General features: G+C 35.1%; 1 protein-coding gene across 4 annotated transcripts in view; it reads left to right on the top strand.

Moving 5' to 3' along the window:
- CNTN4 (contactin 4) overlaps positions 1 to 15001 on the top strand; it is a 778655-nt gene that overhangs the window by 158235 nt on the left and 605419 nt on the right. Inside the window, exon 3 of one of the 4 annotated variants that reach the window (XM_039240291.1) lies at positions 5760 to 5814. The exons of the other annotated variants lie outside the window; for them this stretch is intronic. The gene's annotated coding sequence lies outside the window, so the exon portion shown is untranslated. The remainder of the gene's footprint in view (positions 1 to 5759; positions 5815 to 15001) is intronic. 4 annotated transcript variants of the gene reach the window in all.

The following is a 15001-nucleotide window of genomic DNA, read 5'->3' as shown; positions in this document are numbered from 1 at the left end:
CCATCTCCTTCTCCACTTGCCTGGTGATAGACATACCTAAAAATATTTCCACATCTATTTCTCCTCGATTCTGTCAGTTGTATATACTCATATGAGGTAGTCGTTGACTTTTCTATTTCTCATGCTGTGAAAATTATTTTAAAAAAACCCAAAACTGTGTTTAAATGTTCTTGAAATCTCAGAAATTTTCTAGCAAGCACATTAGACAAATGATTTAATTATCTTGTTTCTATCCACATGGCCCCCAGCTTGTACCACGTGGCACAGTCCCCTCCCCTGGTGACCACTCATTTTCCTTTTTGTATTACTCTTTATGTCCTACCCTGCCAACTTTCCAAAGTAGAAGTCCTTTGACTTTATTCCCTGATTTCTGAGAATCTTGCACATTTTGGCACCTAATAGGTACTAGGTGATGTTTGATTAATTGATAACATTATACTTACAGTTTTCATGTATTTCACGTATTTAATGTGTTCTCATTAAACATACAGGAAATGTTTTATTATTTTTTAGCATTATAATGAAAATGCTAATATAATTAGATCTTTTAAACATAACCCCAAGGGGAAGGGGTTAAATATAAAGAATTCCTTTTTTAAATGTCAGAATTGTTTAAAATTATTTTATATTAAAAATATTCTAAAACAAACTATATACTTTGATATCTTCCCAAGTATATGATCATCTTTATGGTACCATTGGAAACTGATTATTGTAATGTATTGTTTTAAGTTTTATAGCTTTTGTTGTTTTTCTCTTACACTGCTGTCATATCTCATTATAGTTTTTATATTTATTTTTATATATTTTTATATTTACACCCCGCTGTCATTCAAAGCTTCTGATTTTCTGCTTTTGATCTTCTTTTTTGACATCCAGTGAATAACTATGTTAGAATCAGCATAAAATTTTTAACTCTGTTGGATGTGAAAGAATCAAGACCATGGGATTTAGTCTATGGAATATATAAGATATGTTTAGAGACCATTCCTAGTGAACTGAGGTCAGATATTAGCAGGGAGTACTTCTCTTGCATTTAATTTGAATTTGAAATAACCAATCTGTTCAGTATGGATGACATCTTGAAGTTTTTCATGTACTTACCTTTAGAAAGAGTATTAACATTGACTATTCACTCAGTGTAATTACTCAGAGACTCTCCATAGATAGGCAGTGCTTCTAGAACATCCATGTTCTTCCTCTAGAAATCTACCTTCATTTCCAGACCTTGGTGTTTTTAGAAGATGCATATGTGCAGTTTCAGCTGTAGATCCTTCTGTTCTTATTCTTCTCTTTTCCATTTTATTTAATGCATTTACCCTTATTTTGAATTTTGTACATTATTTGTTACTTACATATATATTTTAAAGATTTTATTTTTAAACAATCTCTACACTCAGCATAGGGCTCAAACTTACAACCCCAACATCAAGAGTCACATGCCCCACTGACTGAGCCAGCCAGGCACCTCATTTCTTATATTTTTAATGTCATATAATTCATTTTTAAGTTATAACATAGATTACATGTATGTAGATTAATATGTGTGTAGAGCTTTGTTGTTGTTGTTGTTTTTAATGTTTATATTTTGAGAGAGAGAGTCTGAGCATAAGCAGAGGAAAGGGCAGAGAGAGTGAGACACAGAATCCAAAGCAGGCTCCAGACTGTGAGCTGTCAGCATAGAACCAGATGTGGGCCTCTAACCCACAAACCATGAGATCACGACCTGAGCTGAAGTCAAGTGCTTAACTGAATGAAACACCTAGGCACCACAGTTTTTGTTTTTTTAATGGCAAGAAATGAGACTTCTCAAATGTCGGGGTCCTAGGCCTTTTGTGTTAAAATGAGAACATGTTACTTTCTCATGACTATACATCAATATTTGATATAGTTTAACTAAGTTACTAAATAATTGATGACATTTTGGTAACAGATTTTTTTTCCTATATTTATATATCATTAAATAAGTAGTTACGATGGAATGCTCTAGAATCAGACTGCCTGAATTTGAATCATAGATACTGTACATGTTATTGTATGGCTTGAGCAATTTACTTAAATTCACTGGATCTTACTTTATTCATTTGTAAAAATGATGATATTGGAACCTACCTCATAAAGTTGTTATGGTCATTAAATTAGACTATACACTCAGAGACATAATAAGCACTCAGTAAATATTAGCTATTTTTATTACTATTCCCAGCACACAGTCATTTTTATTCAAAATATGTATAAGACTCCATATGATGATAAATATATAATATGTATGCATAGTAAAAATGTAATATGTGAATGGAATTAACTTATTGATTATTTTCTATAATTGAAATTACTAAAGGACTAAATCTTTTTACTCATTTTGGTTCTTGTATCTGTATTTTAGCTGAACCAAAGTGAAATGATAATAATAGCTATAGAAAAATTGCTTCTTGACTACAAATAATGATATACTACAGTTTAAATTACTTCAGCAATGGTCTTGATTGAATCATTTCTCAACTGCTTACTTTCAGAATCCAGATATTACTTCTAAGAATAAAAAAAGAAAATGCAAACCTCCCTTTTTGAAACACTAACCTGCTTTAGGTGTGAAAGAAAGATAAACATCAAATTTCTTAGACATAGAGGTGTGTCATTCTATATTCTTTAGCTTTGAAAAATAAATTTTTCTTAATAGGTCTCTTATTCCATAACGATTTCTACATGAAGCTCTGAATATAAAAATATATAAATAAAGTTTCTTTTTTTGAGGACCTAGTAATGGTGGCTACAGTTGGAGATTATGTTGTTAAACATTTCAGATTTGTGATTCAGTGTTTAGCATAACCCCTACATTGGAATCCAGAATTATATTGGGTTATTAAATGGGTGTCAACGATGGCAGAAACTTAAATCTCCCTCTTAACGTGAACAATAGGGACGGTGCCTGGAGCATATTATTAATAGATGGCATGGAGACTTGGCTGACAGGTGGTAGATGTAAGATTGTCCCAACTTGGGGAATTTCAAGTTTTTCTAATAATGCAGGATAGCTGGTGGGTGCCTTTGACATACCAGAGAAGTCATTTGAATTATTTATGTAGGTGTCTCATCCTTTCTGTCAGAATGGAGCACATATAGGTGTTAGTTTCTTCTACATTGCTTAGCATAAGACTGTGCACTTGTGTTCCACATGATATTTCCCCCAAAATAGAATAAGCATATTAGATTTAAAAAAGACAGTGAGAAAAAAGGCTCCTTTGAAAGAATATGAGAACAAAAATGGCATATATACATTGAAGTAATAAGTAAAATGATTCTTACTAAAATATAATAATAAGCAGTTATGTTGGGGATTCAAATGATTACACTTTTCTTTATAATTGTATCATTTTTATTGTGATTATTATTGACATACTCAGAAGTAAAAGAGTATACTTATAGTAGTTTCAAAAGAAAACCTGAGAAACATTAACTGTAGAAGAAATCAATAAAGGTTTTAAAAACTAATTACAAAAAATTGTCACATCTATACCTTCAAAGAACAACTTTTTTACATATATATTTAATTTTCCTATGATATAGTAAAAGAAGGAAACTGTTTTTTTTTTAAATAAAGCCTTCATTATAATAATACAAAATCAAAAATAATAAATGCCAAAAATAGCACAAAGAGAACACTTCAGATCAGATATTTAAGAATATGGGTTTGGGACCCCTGGGTGGCTCAGTCGGTTGTGTCCTACTTCGGCTCAGGTCATGCTCTCCTGATTTGAGAGTCTGAGCCCTGCATGGGCTCTCTGCTGACTGCTTGGAGCCTGGAACCTCTTTTAGATTCTGTGTCTCCCTGTCTCTGTGCCCCTCCCCAGCTCATGCTTGCTCTCTTTCTGTCAAAAATAAATAAAAACTTCAAAAAAATAAAAAATAAGAATATAGTTTCAAGGATCCTATTTAGAACCAGCAATAATTCATTTCTACACTGAAAGAAGAACATATGAAGAAAGGAAAATAATAAATGGTGTAATGAATTTTGTTAGAAAACTCTTCCTGTAGGAGCGCCTGGGTGGCTCAATTGGTTAAGCGTCCAACTTCAGCTCAGGACATGATCTCATGGTTCATGAATTCAAGCCCCACATTGGGTCTGTGCTGACAGCTCAGAGCCTGAAGCCTGCTTTGGATTTTATGTCTCCTTCTCTCTCTGCTCCACCGTTGGTCGCTCGCTCTCCCAAAAATTAATGAAAATTAAAAAAAATTAAAAAACAACAACTCTTCCATTATTTTAAAATTGGGAAGCAGTTTCCTCTTCATCTAAATGTTTATTTCCAACATGTTAAATGTAGTACAAGTGTAGATTTAATCACTTTCTGTTTTGGTAACTCGTTTAATGAGCACCCCTATCTTTATCCTGTAGATGAGGTATTCTGACTTCTCAGATGACTTAAAAGACTGCTACCTAATCAAACATTATAGTGTTAAATGTATTCTTCCATCTATCATTCATGCTGAGAGCCCACTGTTATGTTATGTGGCCCCTATCCTTAGTCTTCTCAGCATGAGTGGCCATTCCAGGATCAACCACATTTTGTAACAGTATTGATTATGTTGGCTTGTAAAGGCCCCATAATGTTCTACCTACATCAAACCTGTGCTCTCTGAATGAGAGAACCATTATAGCTGAAGCCTCCTAGTAATCTATATGAATTTTATAGAATTGGAGTTTATGGATCAGCTTTGTAATAGTGCAGAGTTTCATTGGGCTTAACCAGGTGTGGGAAATGGTTAGGTGCTTTTATAAAGTCATAACATTTTCAGTGAAGGGACGTGTTGGGTCATTTTATAAGAAAGAAGAAAATGGGTTGAACACATCACATTATTTTTAGTCTAATAATAAGAAGGAAAGTAGTTTTGCTTGGTATTCTCTGTATAACCAGTGCTTTGCTTTGACAGTCTGCTAGACTAATTTCCTTTACTTTTACCTTTTTCTATCTTTTTAAAAATTTTATTTTTCTATTAATAATATAATTTCCTTGTGTTTAATAAACTTCCTAAGCACTGTGAAATTCCATTTATATATTGTTGCTGTTGCTGTTGGCCTTGTTTAATTTTACCTCTTGTTTGAAATTTTGTTTGTAACTTATATTGGCATTGTTGAATTAGAATTCTGGATTTTTACCACATTTACCTTCTTCAGTAACAACTCTGGAAGCTTAATAACCAAAGTTATAATTTATGTTGTTATTACTGTATTCTTAATTATGCAGATTTCAATAAAAGGTAGATTAGGGTTGAGAATTATTTAGTCATTTAGCAGCTATCTAATAAGCATTAAATAGATTCCATGTTTTGGGATTTTTAAGTGACATATACAATACCAGGATCACATCCTTATACAGCAAACAATCTACTAGAGAGAGAAACTAAAAAATATATTAAGAAGATACTGATTTTATGTAATCAAAAAGAAAAGTTTTATAAGTGAGGAGCTGATTTTCTTATAAGGTAATTCTTTATCATGAGTCACCTAAACCCTCCAAAAAGAGTAAGATGATTAAATTTGAGACTTTATAGATTATATCACTTACATTCTGACTTTACCATGTATTGACTTTGTGACCTAAGGAAAATTTACTTAATTGGCTATGCCTTAAGAGTTGGTATCTTTAAAACGGGGGTAATAGAAATATCTGCCTCATGTGACATATGTGAAATATAAGGTGAATGTTCATAATTGTACATAAATGACATTTGGTAGGTAATTCAACCATCTTGTGTTACAGATGAGAATGTTGACATATCAAAGGCTGCCTACTGCTGGACTGGCTTCCTCCCTTGGTAGATATGATATTTGTTGACTCTTTAATTCTTTCTCATATGAGTTTCCAGTTTGCTACTGATTCTGAAAAACCTGTGTAAATTGTGGTATAAAAAGTGGTGTCCTGACCTACTCCTGCATGGGGTTTGCTGCATTTACAAGAAATCCCACAGTTTGGTAACTAACCTGGCAGATATATTATAAATAATGTCTTCACGTACCTGTGTGACATGTTACTCACTCCCTTTCGTTGTTTATCTGTCCTAGACCAGAAAGAGGTACATTTTGTTTCCATAAAACATACTCTCCATTTCTCCTCTTTCCTTCTCTTTTCAGTGTTAAAGCAACTGTAAGTTTGTGGGTATATGAGAATAAGCCCAACAGGAGTGGAGAGTATGTGGGGTGTTCTGTCCAGGATTTATTTGTCCATAGTCAGATAGACAGTTGGTGGCAAATCAGTTGTAGAAACTAGTCCCTTCAATCCAATACAGTATCTACTGTATCACAAGCCAACCAAGAACATTAACAACTACATTTTGAGCTTTTTTAGGAGAATACAAAGTCAATCCCACAATTTCAATCAAGCTTTGAATGCAAATATACTGAGTTTGCACTAAGCTCTTTCATGTTTGCTGTGGGGTCTTGAGCAAGCTGGTGAACATCTACTGCCTTGTCATCCCCTCCTATTAATAACCTGCCAGCAAATTGCTTCAGAAGTGATTATAAAAAAATTAACAAATAGATTTGAGAAACCTCTAGAAAATAATATTTAGAGAGTATTTACAAATACTAATAACTAAGACACATGGTTTACAACATAAAACTGCTTACAGCACAAGTACTGAAATTACTACTGAATCGTTATCAACAAAGGAATTTCCTCCAGATAGCCAAAGTTGACTTCCTGCCCTGTAATATGCTGCTTGCCATGGTCTAGTGTCAGCATAAAACTGTAGTTGGCAATTGCATTTGTGTATTTAGTAACTGTTGATAAAGCGGAAATAAAGAATCAGTAAAGAGATTCCACTTCTGTAAAGCACATCCACGGTTTAAACAAAAGGAAATCATTCAACATTTCTGATTTATAGAAAACAGGATGTCCTATACTAAGAAGAAGTAACACAAATGATATCTGGGACATTGAATTTAGGAAAGTAATCAATATCATTTTTTTTATAATGTTTTATTTATTTCTAGGAGAGAGAGAGAGACAGAGAGAGACAGTGTGAGCAAGGGAGGGTCAGCGAGAGAGGGAGTCACAGACTCTGAAACAGGCTCCAGGCTCTGAGCTGGCAGTCAGCACAGAGCCCGACGCGGGGCTCGAACCCACGAACCGCGAGATCATGACCTAAGTGAAAGTCGGACGCTTAACCGACTAAGCCACCCAGGCGCCCCAATCAATATCATTTTTAATCAGTGTTGGCCTGCAATGCAGAGGAAGGGAATAATTTAAACTGCATGATGTTTGTATTAGTGTTTAGAGAATCTCAGGAGATGTAGGAATCCTTAGACCCATAGGATGAAAGAAGTTATGACTCTTTTTGCAAAACAAGGATACTCTAGCCCAAAGAGATAAAGGATTTCTATTAGATCTTGTGGTAAAAGTAAACATGTTTAAGTTTGCTTCAGAATTAAGAAGTAGGACTAACAGGTAAGAGTTAAATGGCTACATGGTTCAAGTTTTTAAAAAGGCTTTTTAGAAATTGGATATTTCCAACAATGGGGAAAAACTGCTTTGAATAATAGTGAAAGTTCTATTATTGCAAGTAATCAGTCATATAACATATAACCTTCTGACGTAAATTATGTACCCAAAATTCCATTGGATAAAAATCTTGAATGGTTGATCATCTACGTTCTACTCTGATAGAGAGTTCAGTATCTTAAAATATTCAATTTCATTAAGATTTTACAAATTTTTAAAATAAATAAATTTAATAAAGATCTTGGAATGTCCTACAAAAAAGTGAAGGTGTGGGTGGAGAGATTACTTCTGGAGATTCTCATGTTTTCAGGATATAGCCAGCATTTATTTGCTCCTAGGCGTGGGATGGAATAAACTGATCTCCTTAAGTCCCTTCCAGCTCAATGATTCAAAAAATGCTGGCATTTTAGTGAAATGTAATATGGATGACATAATATAACCTAGGAAATAGAAAAGTCTGCAACTAAAAGATAAAGCACTTATATGTCAAATAGTATTGTGTGAATAAATCTAAAATGTAATTTTGAACCAATTTTCAAAACTCCTACTAACAATCATAACATGGTGTCATGCAGAAGATGATGAGGAGCAAAGGATATGTTAAGGCAACGTGCAGATAACCAGATGTCTTCTTGTATTAAATAAATTCACCAAATCTTTAAAGGAGTAATATATGTATCCAAATGTGAGTGGTTTCCAGGATATCTCTCTCTCACCCATATACACAAACATAAGAACACACATCAGTTCAAATATTTATTTCCCTTATGGTTTCAGGGCATTAAATGTGTTTTTTTTTTTTTTAATCGCTGCACTTGATGACTGTAATTTTGAGTTGCAGGTTGAATAGTTCTAAGGTGTTGATTCTGCCAAAAGTCATGGTTGCTGGGCAGCACGGTGTCTGGAAGACAGTCTGGGATGTAGTTTTAGAGAATTTGTTGAAACTCTGCCACAATACAGGTAGTAATCATGATCACATGCCTATAGCTGGTGGTGTTGGTACCCTGCCCATATGCATCCGACCCTTAATTGTGTCCCTGAAGACTTCCAACCACTAGTATCTGCAGCCATGTTCCTAAGGTCTCTTTTTTCCTGGTATAGTGCCAGATTGTGCTGTTACTATGTATAGCTGAGCTTTAAATGCTGAGGATTAACATTTTTGGCAAGTAGCCCTCAACCAGTGGCTCTAAGAGGTGCTGTGTCAGTACCCTAGGACACTTACTCTAGAGGTGGAATAATTCTTCAAGTGTGTTTTTTAGCACCTCCCAGAGTTTCTCTGTAAGATTGTCCAGTGCATTCACTGCTTTCATATAATATATTTTTTATTGGATGTTCTCACTCCCCTATATCCACTCCCCTATATCATTTCCTTACTTCGTTTCTGGCATTGCCTGCACTTCCTAAATAAACTAGTTTTATTCTAATACTTCTTAGAGTCAGCTTCTGGAAGAATCAAATCTAAAACACAGTCCACACACCCAGTTGGCAAGAGCTAGCCCTTCTGAAAGGGTTGTTGGAACCAGCCCTTACTTCAGGGTGCATTACAGTCTAGTCCCAGTTCAGCCACTCATAACATCCTAAAATCAATGTCCCATAATAATCAACACCTTGTTATCAAAAGGTAGCAGGGAGTGAGCTTGAGGACATCCTTAAGAGGGCTCTATATGTTACTCTTAGTTTCCTTTTTGTGCTTGCTAAAAAGTACACAGCACAAGACAGCACTGCAAGCCCCTTTTCATGTCTTCACTGGGCATAACACATATGTTCTCACCAAAGTCTTAACATCAAAGAAAGAACAAACACAGAACTCAATTATACTGTCACTACTGAGTACTGAACATTTGCTTTGTTAGGCAAAATGTTAAGGACTTTATAACCTTTATCTGACATTATAGTCTTAGTCATCTTTTGAAGTAATACTGTTTTTCCCATTTTACTGAGGAGAAATAATAGTCAGTGAGATTCAGTAATTTGCTTAATACCATAGTAAGTAAGAGGCTTGTAATTTTTTTTAGCATTTATTTATTTTTGAGAGAGCAAGAGACAGAGATAGAAAGACAGCATGAGCAGAGGAGGGGTGGAGAGAGAGGGAGACACAGAATCCAAAGCAAACTCCAGGCTCCGAGCTGTCAGCACAGAGCCCGATGTGGGGCTCAAACTCATGAACCATGAGATCATAACCTCATCTGAAGTCAGATGCTTAACCGACTGACCCACATATGAGCCCCAAAGAAAGCAGTTGGACTTTTAGATGTCACTTATAAAACTTGGCCTCTGAACATTGGTGTAATTGATTTGTGCTCCTAATCTCTAACTCCTCCTGCCTCTGTAGCTAACTTATATGGACAATATTTTTTTAAAATCTGTATTCTGAATACGGGGGAAAAAAGGAAAGAGGAAATAAAGACAGTCATGAGGTGGCTTTCACCAAAGATAAAGTTAAACAGAGTTGGGAAGGGGTATTGCACATGAAGATCACTTTTCCTGGGAAAAAGAGGGAGAGCAGTGCTGAATTTTTAGACCAGTTTGTGTTACCTACTGAATCCTCTCTGCCCTTTACTCTGAATTCCAACCCTGTTTCCATTCAATCGTATCCAAGTTCAAGCTTCTCCAATATAGAAGCAGTTGTAATCCTGGGCTTTTGGTTTCAGTTCTCTTAACTTTGTATGTTTTTATAAAATGGGAAGTCTGAATTTGATAGTGTCTGAGGTTCCTTACATTCCCAGATGTTGTCTTCTTCACCATTCCTAGAAAAGAAAGACGTCTTTTCAATTAAAATGAATTCTAACAGTGAGCTCTATTTGGATTCCTAACAGCTATATCAGAAAAACAAACAAAGATTTGGGTCGGTTTTTGGAATTTGAAGCCAAAGTTAGGCCAATTGGTTTCCACCAGTAACACCTTCCCTATAGATGGTTGGTATTTCTGATCTGAAATGGAATACAGGAATTTATTTTAGCATTTCATGAACTTCGATACATACTCAAAATAATTTAGAAGTTTAGAGGCATGACTTCAGCTCATTGTCACAACATGTAGAGATTTTTTGACATAAAGGGAGAGCTGTTAACATCCTGTTATTCCTAGTATCTGTGACATCTTTTCAAAGGAATGCTTTATCATGTGAATTGCTAGAAGGATCATCAGGTAATGAGACAGATTTCCTGAATATTAGTGAGTGCTGTGTTGTCCAGGAACTAAATTTTTTTTTTAATCCTTATTTGCCACCTGTCTTCTATTTCTAGTGCGGAATCTGAATTTCCTAAGCCAAACTGGAAAAGCAGCATTGCCCTCTTTTTCACATTGACTTTGAATTTTAGCATGTAAGGTGATGCCATTGTTTGTAGTGAAATGAACTTTGAATGAACTCCGACCATAATGAACTGATAACCAATAAAATAAATAATTGATTCAGCTCAAAACAATCTAACTCTTAGAGGTGAAGTGCCTGAGAAGCTTCTGTTTAACTGCCCTCTAGAAAGCCTCTCAAGTTTTTGCCTTTCCTTCTTTCTTTCTTTCTTCTTTTTCCCAAATGGATGATTTTTGACAAACAGACTCCTAAGGGCAGTCAAGTGTCAAATACAAAGTTATGGCTGGTGTAGCTGCCTTTGGGATCACATGCTCCATTTATTCATTATAGAAAGCTCAGATGCACAAACATGTGATGCCATTTTGTGTACCTGTCAGTTTGGTGCATTTAATGAACATTGATCATGCTCATTCAGACACATTTCTCCATCCTGCAAACAAGTCAGTCGTTTCTGAAAGACGTGGTAGAAACTTTCCTATTCTGCAAACTGCCTCAATGAAATACATTTTACAATAAGTAAGTAAATAAATAAATAAATAAATATGACTAAGACATACCTTATATTCACTACAAAAAAAGGCAAATGTTACTTAAAAATTTATTCTGATTTTATTAATATAAATCTGGTATTTGTTTACTTAAAAGTCTGAATGACTTTAAAAGTTATTGGATGGCTATATGGATATTTCACATTTTACAACATTGTTCCAAAAGTGATTTTTGTTCTTTCTAAAGTTATTCTTTCAATTAAAAAAAAAACTTCTTACTGGTTCCTTTTACCATCTATAAATTGTGTGGATGACATTGATCAATTGGGGCCAGATTTATTGTATTACATTATAGTGAGAAAAATACTTTTTTCTTACCATTTGATTTTTACATCCTGTCAAAAATCTCATAAAAGGAGTAGTGCAGCATCTTATAATTGGAAGACACTATTTTTATGAGTGGTATTTTTGTTTGCTATTCAGTTATTATTGAGAACAAATTTTAAAAATTGCTCAATTACTTTGCCCCAATTAGAGGTGCATGATACTTAGAAATGATTTCTTCATAACTGTTGTGTTGGGAGATGGGCACCTGGGTGGCTTAGTCAGTTGAGCAGCCGACTCTTGATTTAGCTCAGGTCATGTTCAAGCCCCATGTCTGGCTCTTTACTGAGCCTGGAGCCTGCTTAGGATTCTGTTTCTCCTTCTGTCCCTTTCCCCTGCTCACATTCTCTATCTCTCTCTCTCTCTCTCTCTCTCTCTCTCTCTCTCAAAAAACAAAACAAAACAAAAATTTTTGTGTTGAGAGAATATCCTAATAAGCTTTTGGGTAAGGGTCCATTATTCTACATGTGTTGCTATTTCAATGTTCATATTTCTTTGGTTGAGATTTTTTTTTCTGTCACCCTGGAAAATTATATAGCTAAAGAAGACAGAAATGCTCAGATTATACTACAGACTTATCTAAACAACTTGTGGATTTTCCAGGTTGCTAATAACATAATTGAATCATGGTACCAAGAGTTTCAAATATCCAACTATTAGACTCTGATAATCTTACATATATTTTTAACGTTTTTACTTATTTCTGAGAGAGAGAGAGAGAACGAGCAGGGGAGGGTCAGAGAGAGAGACACAGAATCTGAAATGGACTCCAGGCTCTGAGCTGTCAGCACAGAGCCCAAGGTGGGACTCAAATCCACGAACCGCAAGACCATGACCTGAGCTGAAGTCGGACATTTACCTGAATGAGACGCCCAGGTGCCCCTAGACTCTGATAATCTTATAAAATAAATTGAGCATTCCATTCAGAATGTGGTACTTCTTTAGAAAAAAAATCTAGCATTTGTTTTTGTTTCTCTAAAACTATTTGAAAATATATATGCATGTGACATATGTTAAGGATCATTCATTATAGCTTTCTTTGTCATGCAGCAAAACTGCAAATAATCTAAGTATCTATAAATAGAGGACAAGTTCTAAAAGTTATGGTCCATATCAATAGTGGTATATTAAAAACCCATCAAAAAATATAAAGCAGTTGGTATATTTCGATAGAAGGGATATATATTCACATCCACAAGAAAAGCAAGATATAGAATAATAATAGATATTATTGAGCCCCCAGACATGGGGTTTGATCTCACCACCATGAGACCATGACCTGAGCCATAATCAAGAGTTGGTTGTTCAACTGACTGAGCCACCCAGGTGCCCATCTCGCAACACAACAGTTATGAGCAAATCATTTCTAAGTATCATGCACCTCTAACTGGGGCATAATAGTTTCTTCCTCTGTGTTACAGAATGAGAGGTAGAGCATTGAAAAGAGGATTTTGATAAATATGTCCCTACTTTTCTTTACAAAAATAATGTGTGAAACTGAATTTTGTGTAGTTGGTAATTGATTTTTTAAAAGAAGGAAATCCATGAAATAGTTAAGAGGAATCATAATCTGATCAACAAATATTTATGTTATGCATTCTATGTGTTAGTCTTCAAAGTGGCCACTGGTGACACAACGGAGAGCAAAGAGACATACTAGTTCTGAGCCCAAAGGTAAAAAAAAAATGATAAAAATGGTATATACATTATTATGTACGAAAAACAGGGAGTTAGAAAAGTTTATAATTATTATCTGGTCAGTGAAGGTTTTCTGAGGAAGGAGTTCTTGTACCCATATCTGAAACCTGAATCATGCCTAACTAAGCAAGAACGCTATTCATGAAGTTAAAATAATGGAAATACTAAAGAAAAAGGTGAATAAAAACGAAGAGTATAGAGTATTTCTTAAGAAATAGGCCAGATTATCCAGTCTGTCCAATTGGCTACAGTTAATTTGTAATGCTTTGCCAGTGGCAAACCATCCAGAAAAATCTGTCACTGTAACTCTCATTGCACAACCAATGAGCCGAGCATTATTGAAGCTAGTATATCTTCATTTGTTCATTTCTGAGGCACTATGAGACCCAGCCCATTTGAGCTTCAGCTCACTGTTACCGGCATTGTTTGGATAACTGAACATCTGTCATTACCCAAGACATACTAAAACATCACCTGAATTAGCTCTCCTGTCTTTCTCTCTTTCCTTCCCTCCTTCCATCCATGTGCTCCTGCATTTTTGCACCCAGTAAAATATATACATGGATCACCTTGTATATGCCAGATGCTAGAGAAAGCAAAGGTCTTTATGGTACAAGTTCATATTCAAACTTTGGAAGAAACAAAGAAATCACAGATAGATATTAATTTTGTGAATAAAATTATGGGGGAAGAGAAGGCCTACTTCATTTAGTATATTCAAGGAAAGTCTTTCTGAGAAGGTGGCACTATGCTGAGACTCTTGCATTAGAAAGAGCCAGGTATGGAAAAAGTGAAGGAAAAGTCATTTGTAAAACTCATGAGCTAGGGGAGAACTTGGGAGTATTGGAGCAAGGAAACAAGGTGGATGTGAATGGAGGAACACAGCTTCAGTAAGTTACACAAGGATCCCAGACCCAGGGTGGTGCAGTACCATGGGGGGATATACTATCCAGGCATCCTGGAAGCACAGACCTTACGGACATAATGAAAGATCAGAGTCTATTTTGTAACTTCCAATGCCATACTCTTTATCTTGGAATCATTGTATCTTAGGTATCAAAGAAACTCTAAAAGTGATCTAACCAAACCATTTCCCTGTTGAATACACTTTGTGTTGGAGGTCTGAATAGCTTAAGTTCTCCATCACTAATCAGTTTTTCCCCTCTCTTTGAACCAGTTTTCTGATTGACTTAAATATTTAACATCCTTTCCCTCCACAAAGGTGGAGTACATTAAAAGCCCTGAGTACATTAAAAGCACCATTCATGTTTACCCCTTGTGCTTTTAGATTATGCCTCCAGTGCCTTAATAGAAAGCCCTCTTTACACTCAAGGTATTTTAATAGGTGGAAACATTTACAGCAGTTATTATCTTACGTGACTCTCTTAAACCCTGAGACAAAGGAGAGTAGCCCTGTCTTAAACCATCTCAAGGAAGGGGCTTTGCCAATAGTTAGTTTCTCCTGAAATCTGTATTAGTGATTCTCCAAGATGTGTGATGTGACAGTTAAGCCAATTATCTATATAATGAAAATCAAAGAGCTTAATAGTGAAGTGAAACTCCTGGATTATCCTCATGGATGTTTACACTCTTAATCACACTTAATTTCATCAGGTAATTAC

This window comes from Hyaena hyaena, unplaced genomic scaffold (genome assembly GCF_003009895.1).
Source record: "Hyaena hyaena isolate Hyena2069 unplaced genomic scaffold, ASM300989v1 scaffold_172, whole genome shotgun sequence".
Lineage (NCBI taxonomy): Eukaryota > Metazoa > Chordata > Mammalia > Carnivora > Hyaenidae > Hyaena > Hyaena hyaena.
This window is presented reverse-complemented; position numbering and strand designations above follow the sequence as displayed.